Here is an 8,291-nt window from a genome sequence, read left to right on the forward strand (position 1 = left end):
CAGAATTGCAGGCTCTCCCTTCGCACTAGGCCATGACTGCTTCATCATTTCCACTTCATTATTCAGTAGTAACATTTGATAACTTATTAAGTAAACTATAACTAAAGAAATATTTGAAGTGTTACATTTTATGGCAGACTTAGTTCTTTCTGCCCATGAACTACTAAGGCAGTTTTTGCTATGTTTGCTACTGTCTGAAATAACCTTTGCTTTAAAGCTGATATTATACTGTACATGATTCAGCAGCATGCAAAATATTTCGTTGTCAACACAGTTTCATATATTATGAACAAAAGTGTGTCCTGTATTCATCAGCATCAGTAATCTGTCAGACAACAGGTCCACAGTCTCTTCCAAAATAATTCCTCCACTTAATGCGATCTAGAGCTTTCTCCTTCAAATGACAGTATCCTCTTCTGTCCCCAAGGTCATCCAGCATCTTCTTACGTCTTCTTGTCACTTCTATCCGCCCCATCTTGTATTACTACATTTTTAAGAAGCAGCTTGTAGCTGTAGTTTTGACAGCAAAGGGGGGTAAACAAGGTGCAGCAATTCAGGGCTACGGCCTCAGGCTTACAGTAGTAATGTTTAAGGTTCTAGGGATGCCAGCCACTGCATCGTGTATGAGGTATATTGGAAAGTTCCTGGGCTAGGTCAAAAAAGAAATGTTAGCTACTCAATTTTGGCAGCCATCTCCTTCATAATAGTCACCTTGGGAATGTATACAGCGATCCCATTAGTTTCTCCAAGCTCCAAAAGCACCATGGAACTCATTTTCCTCAATACTGTTGAGTACCACTTGCAATTCCCTTTGGATTTCAGACACTGTTTCAAAACATCATCCCTTCAGTTTCATTTCCAATTTGGGAAACAAAGTGAAATCACAGAGGGCTAAGTCCAGAGTGTAGGGGGGATGGGGAACAATAACCATGTTGTTAGTCACCGTCTCTGTTGTTTCCAGGGATGTGTGGGTGGGTGATGAAGGAGCCAGTTGTGGTTATGCCAGAGGTCTGTCTTTTTCGTCGCACGTTTTCTCTCAAGTGTCACAAAATGTCATAGTATGAGTAAAAGTCGGAGTTGACCGTAGTGTTGGGAGGAACAAATTCACAGTGAACAATCCCCTTCATGTCGAGAAAAATGAGTGTGCTCTTTGTTGAACTTCAGATCTGCCATGCCTTTTTTCCCTGAAATAGCTCCTCAATTATCCTCACCAGGCTAAGTGGACCCCATCCCAGACCCACCACTTCTTAGAAAATCTGGTAGTGCCGGGAATCGAACATGGACCTCTGGATCTGTAGCCAGGAACTCTGACCACTAGACCACAGAGGCGGTTCTTTTATTTTTATCACTGGAAATAATTTAAGCAGAGAACATATTTATACTCATATGTACATGTGGCCAAATACACTGGCTTCACTCTATCTTGTTGGGGTTATTTTGACTTGATACGAGGGTCGTACTGAAAGTCATGAGCAACAATTTTTTGTAAAGTAACATGCTTTATTATTGACAAACCAAATACACCACCTCAATCTACAGACCTTTCTGTTATTTTTCCACATAATCGTCACTTCTTTGTACACATTTCTCCTGGCGTTCTGGGAGTTTGAAAATTCCCCTTCTGTAAAATTCCGTTCCAGCCATCCGAAGACACTGATGCACTGCTTTCTGAATTGCCTCCCTTGTCTCAAAATGTCCACGCAGCTGATCCTTCACAAATCCGAAAAGATGGTAGTTGGAGGGTGCCAGATCAGGGCTATAGGAGGGGTGTGGAAGAACTTCCCACCCCCATCTTTGCAATTGCTTCCAATGTGAGGCGAGAGTTGTCATGCAGGATGATGATGTTTCGTCCTGGACGTTTATCACGCAATGCACGACGGAGCTTGTGCAGCGTCTGGACATAACGAGCAGCATTGATGGTTTGCCCAGGTTCCAGGAATTCGGCCAGAATAAACCCCTCTGCATCCCAGAAGGCTGTGCCCGTCACCTTCGCAGCTGATGGCACGGCACTGTCTTTGCCTTCTTTTTTGATGGAGAATGCAAATGGTGCCATTCCATACTCTGTTGTTTTGTTTCAGGCTCAAAATGGTGAAACCAGCTTTCGTCACCTGTCACAATACAGAGCAAAAAATCATCACCTTCGTGTCGATATCTCTGCAGCATTCTGAGGTTATGGATTTTCGCTGACCTTTGTGGTCTCGGTCAATAACCGTGGGACCCAACAAGCACAAGCTTTCCTATAGCCCAAGCTTTGAATCATCTCCTGTACTGCACTGTGCCCTATTCCAAGTTTTCGGGCTATTGTGTCCACAGTCACATGCCTAACATCTTGAATGATCTCATCCACTCTTTCCTTGTTTCGTTCAGTTGAGGCTGTTTGAGGATGACTGCTCCGAGGCTCATATTCGATGCTGGTGTTCCCATCTTTAAAATGTTTCACCGATCCTCGAACACTGCTCGTACCCATGCACACACTTCCATAAGCACGATGAAGTCTCTGGTTAATTTCTGCAGCAGGGATTTCCTCTTTCACAAGAAATTTGATGACAGCACACTGGCGAAACAACATATCGTTGTCGGCCATTTTGTTAGGAGTGATACTGGTCACGTGATGCAAGCTATTGACGTCACAAGACACTCAAGGTTAACACAACAGCTGGTTCCACCTACCACCATACTCTCTTTCGTCTGCTGTTCCCCAGGTTGCATGCAAAAAAGAGTTGCTCATGACTTTCGGTTCGGCCTACATAATTAACTCTTTGGGACAATGTTTCTGGAGTGTTGGAAACTGAAGGGTTTCATGCCAAAAGGCTATGCAGTGTATTCCTAATTACCTCGTATGCGGCTTATCTGAGACGTTTCTTAGGCATGTTCACAGCCCTGCAGGGTGAAAATCAAGTTTAATCTATCTCTCTAACTATATTACATGAAATAACTTTATCACTGGATGGATTTTTGTGAAAATTGGTATTGGGCGTAGTCTTATAAAAAAAACTGTCCAGCCACATCAGTCTTCATTTAGAGACAACTTCAATGGCCACTTTACATGAAGAACTTCAGTTTGCAGACACTTTGCTACAGTACAGTACAGTACATGGGGCCTATGAATATGATATTACAGCCATGAGGAGGAGTCAAACAACACTCAGAATCAAACATTAGAGACTATTTATTAAATTAAATTAAATTCCCCTTCATTATCATGGATATTGAATACTATTGTTTTGAAGAAAGCAGTCTTCTGGGATTTGGCACCGTGTATATGTGGTGCCAAATCCCAGAAGACTGCTTTCTTCATAGTCACTGCCGTGAAAGCCTCAAATCTTACATACTATTGTTTTGTTTCATAAACTTGGTAGAAACAAGTTATATTTTATAAAGTAGTCTGAAATAAGTAAAAATGAAATAATGTGCTGTAATTTGTGTTAAAAAAAAAGCTTCATATTTTTGTTCCAAAAGTCTTGGCAAGACATAAGGATCATACTATTTTCAGAAAAACTAAAAAGGACCATGGTTAGACCAAGTCCTGCATTGGAATAAAACAGTTACCAAATCTGATGTATGAGAAACTGATCTAACAACACTGTTTATTATACACCGAGTATTTTGCAAGCTCACAATCTGGTGGAAGAGCTGCATGGCCCTCGCTGTGACGTTGGGCCAACCTAACACAATATAAACTATTCATAAATTATCACAGTACCTAAGAACCATATCAAAGTGACATACACAATGCACCAAAGTAAAGTTTTAATTCTTGGTTTATATGGATCCTTAGGGATGTTTTGGACTTCATAATGAATGAAATTTCTAATGCATCTACCATGAACGGCCATTTACAAAATACTATGACATGTCACTTGAAAGTTGGAGTGAGGCATCCGTTGCCAGACAACGGCTTGTTGATCATATTTCTGTTACAACAAATAGCAGTGAACTCATCATTGCAAGTGTAAACACATTCCTGTGACAATGTGTACATAAGTAAACAGTTACTATGGATACCAAAGAACAGAATTCTTCAAGGAGGTGTGTTCTATACAAGCTGCGCAGCAAATATATGGAAGACCAGACCAGGAGTGTATATATAAAGTTTGAGAGGACTGAGGACTAACATCGGATGAGTCAGTAGTTAAAGTGTTGAAGATGTTATTTCATGTGTTATAGTTACAGTAATCTAGAGTGTTATAATCACTTGTACTTACGACATGCGAGTATCCAATAAATCGATTCACAAATCCAAATCCCATCAATAAGTCACAAAAACACGTGGCAGCTGGTGTCAGAAGTAATTGGATTGGAGTGATCAAATTGTTGGACTTAAGACTGCATTGAGTACTTATATCGCCACATTATGGGGATGCAACAGACAATGTAAATGTTGGCTGAAATGAAGGCTGATACAAACGCCAACCAAGAAGAAATCAGAACGAACCAAGATGATTTGCTGGCAGGTTTTGAAGTCAAAATAGACACCAATAGAAAAGCCAACCAAGAAAACATGCAATGAATGCTGACCAGGATGAATAAAAACTAGGAAAGGATGAGTGCATGTCTGAGAGAGGAAATTCAATCTGGCCAAGTGGAAATGAGATCCACAGTTAAGTGCCATCAAGAGAAGATGGATGCCTGGATAGCAAACAAGAGGGATGATCAAAAAGAGAGGAGTGTCCACCAAAAAGTGATGGAGTCCAGAGCAGAGCATCAGGAGGTCCCTAAGGAAGAGGCTGCAATGAAAGCTTCTGGAGCAATGAAGCAGCATCTGGACCAGAATCTACCTGCAGGGTGTTGCAGAGAGCTGAAGGGATGGATGCATGGGAAGAGAAAACAGTTGTGTCAGGAAGGCGGCAAGGGAATAAACAACCTAGGTAGCAGACAGCTGCTATATCTGAGGAAGAAGAGAACCACGAACGGCATCAGAGTTTGGAGCTCATGACAGCCAGCACATCTGAGAAGCAGAGGAACACACTACAAAACCCTCAGGACCCAATATGAGATAGTGAGAATGAGGATCGTAAAGCTAAAAGCCGGATGTTATGTCTCATCTTGAAAAATCAAGAACTGGGCATATGGAGGGGTCGGCCAAGAACAACATACTAGCACTACTAGCACTGTAAACATGTTCCCATGGCAATCTGTATATAAACAAACAGTTACTACAGATATAAATGAACAGAACTCTTCAAGGAGGCATGTTCTATCCCAGCTGCGCAGCAAATATACGAGAAGACAGACCAGGAGTGGATATATAAAGAGTTCCAGAGGAGATTGACGATGGATGATTCAGTAGTTAAAGTAATTACAATGTTATTTCATGTGTTATAGTTACAGTAATCTTGAGAGTACTTATGACATGCGAGTATCCAATAAATCGAATCACCTATCAAAACCCATGTACAAATCACTAACACACATGTTAAAAATACTATTAGGAGAGCTGTTAGAACAAAGAATAAGAAGGATTAATTTGTCATTTTGTCAGTAGTATTTATTATGATTCCTCACATCCATAATCAACATTTCACAACTTGGCAGTTATAACAAATATATTTTATGACAATCTTCAACAGTAAATAAAATTCAACATATATTTATAAGTATATGGTCATCAACGTTTTTCATTTTTATGAGTTTCCTAAGTATCATACATCTCATTTTAGACCACTTTCAGTCCTGTTCTAGCATCTAAGATTTTGAAAGAACAACAAATTATAAACATCATTCTAGCATGAATCTCATATTATTATTGACTCTACTTTGGTTTCTGAAGCCAATAATTTCAGAACCTGAAAGTAACAAATACCAATTCAGAAAATTTGTACCCAGTGCAGCATTGCTCCAAATGTTTGTGTGTTAGATCAGAATCATGTTTAAATGTCCATATTTAATCAGTTTACATTACTTGTCCATCAGGTATACCATTAGAAAGTATAAAGAAATTTTCATCTTCTGCAATCCTGGGATGGAATTACAGTTAAAATATCTTCCCTTTTGTGTTATAAGACCAAATTAGATACAGCTATATTTTGTTTGCACTGTGGTACACATAATTAAAATGTGTATGTATAAGGGAGGGTCAGTAAATAGGTCACAGATGGAAGTAAAACAGCTCTAATGGATGTAATATGTTTTCTGTGTAGCAACAAAGTACAGCTTCATGTCAATCTAGGTAGGAGACATGCACATGTATGCTCAGAGGCTGGTTTCAATAGTCTAAATAGCGACCATGTTTGAGGAGTATATTACCAACGAACAGCATTCAGTCATGCGCTTTTTTTTTTTTTGTGGGCAATAGGACTCGATGCAAAGGATATTCATAATGAAATGTTTTGTGTTTATGGTGGGAACTATTTGTTGTGTAAAGCGGTACACAGGTTCAAGGTTGCAGGTTCAAGTCCCGATGAGGTCATTGGGTTTGTTCAATTGACCTAATCCTTCCAGCCGCACTATGGCCCTGGGATTGACTGAGCCTCTAACAGAAATGAGTACCAGGAATATTCTTGGAATGTTCTTAGGGGTAAAGGGCGGCCGGCGCATAGGGCTGACAACCTTGCTGCCATCTATGAGTTGACTGCTTAGAAAATGTGGGAACCTCAACATCTCACAACCCTATGGGCCTCAACGGCCTGTTACAGGGATACCTGCTTAACACTATATCTACATGGTGCCACATCCCAGAAGACTGCTTTCTTCACCTTTACTTTTATTTACAAGTATGGTTTAAAAACTATGTTAAAATCTAGAACCAATTTGGTGTGTGTCCTTTATACTCCTTTTAAAGGAAGATGAGTGAAATGCTACATTTGGAGCATAGCTCTGTATGGGGCTGAAACATGGACACTTAGGGCAGTAGATCAGAAANTTGTGTCCTTTATACTCCTTTTAAAGGAAGATGAGTGTATACTACAGGCCATACTGTGTTGTTATAACAATGTAACCATGACATGGTAACTCATCTTCCCTTAAAGAGAAGCAGTATAAAGGACATGAACCAAATTGGTACTAGAGTTTAACATAGTTCCTAAACCATACATGTGAATATACTTATTATAATAATTTATAAATATTTTAACACATTCATGACATTATTATAGTAGTTTCCACATGTATTGATGTATCCTTCTGAAGATGGTCGTTCCTACCAAAACATCTAAAGGATGAAGGATTTAAAACAATAAGAAGAAGAAATCAATCACCCTGGACGGTGTTAATAATCTTTTACACTATTACTAGTGTGACAGACCAGTATTAACTAAGTTAAAGATATTTGGTGGATAGAAAATAAATGTCATGTAAGTCTGAACTTACAAATGGTGCTGACAATTTCTGCTTCCTCAAAGTGTCTATGTCTACACTGTAAAAAATAAAACATTTTAATAACAAACTAAAGTATCATGTATGATGTATGATGGGAATTTTAAAGCATGTAATATTTTACTTATTTCTCTCTTTCTTGTATCAACATTTCACTATACTATAAATAACATGACTGTAACCTGAAAAAAGCTCATGCTGATGCTAAAATTAAAAACATCAAATAAACAAAGCATTAAATGCCATTTGTAATACTTCTCTTCTGCACAGTTGATCTCACAGACTGGATTCACAAGTCATGAACACTTCCACTATTACTGGCAGATGATTTATGAAGATGTTCTTTTGGTTCCTGAAATAATAATAATAACAACAAATTACAATTTGACCTAATCCTTCCGGCCGCACTATGGCCCTCATATCGACTCAGCCTTTAACAGAAATGGGTACCAAGAATTAATTAAATAATTTTCCTGGGGAGTAAAATGCAGCCAGTGCATAAGGCTGACAACCTTACTGCCATCTCTGAGCCGACTGTCTAGATGATGTGGGACCCTCAACGCCTCACAAACCCATGGGCCTTCACGGCCTGTTACAGGAATAGCTTTACTTTTTACCTAAGACTTACACAATTTGAAGCTACAGCCCAATTCAAGTCCTGGTCTGCCTTATTCCTAACAGAGATTTTTCTAAATTCTTTTAGGGTCCCTTGGATGGGTCATCAGGCCACTGTCCAGAGAGAACACAAAATATTAGACATACGAAGGGGGACCCAAAAATAACCGGAACCGACCAGTTGCACGCGCATGCTTTGTAGTTACGAGTTGTGCTGCTAGGTGGTGTTAGCTGGGGGTCTCCCGCGACTGTTAGTGAGCTGGCGTCAGTCTGAGTTAAGTGGTTTGTCTGTGGTGCTCTGTTGTGTGCGTTCCTGTTTCAACCCTTTGGCGATTAGTGAGATGGCCGACCAGAAGGAACAA

Source organism: Cryptotermes secundus, unplaced genomic scaffold (genome assembly GCF_002891405.2).
Source record: "Cryptotermes secundus unplaced genomic scaffold, Csec_1.0 scaffold318, whole genome shotgun sequence".
NCBI lineage: Eukaryota > Metazoa > Arthropoda > Insecta > Blattodea > Kalotermitidae > Cryptotermes > Cryptotermes secundus.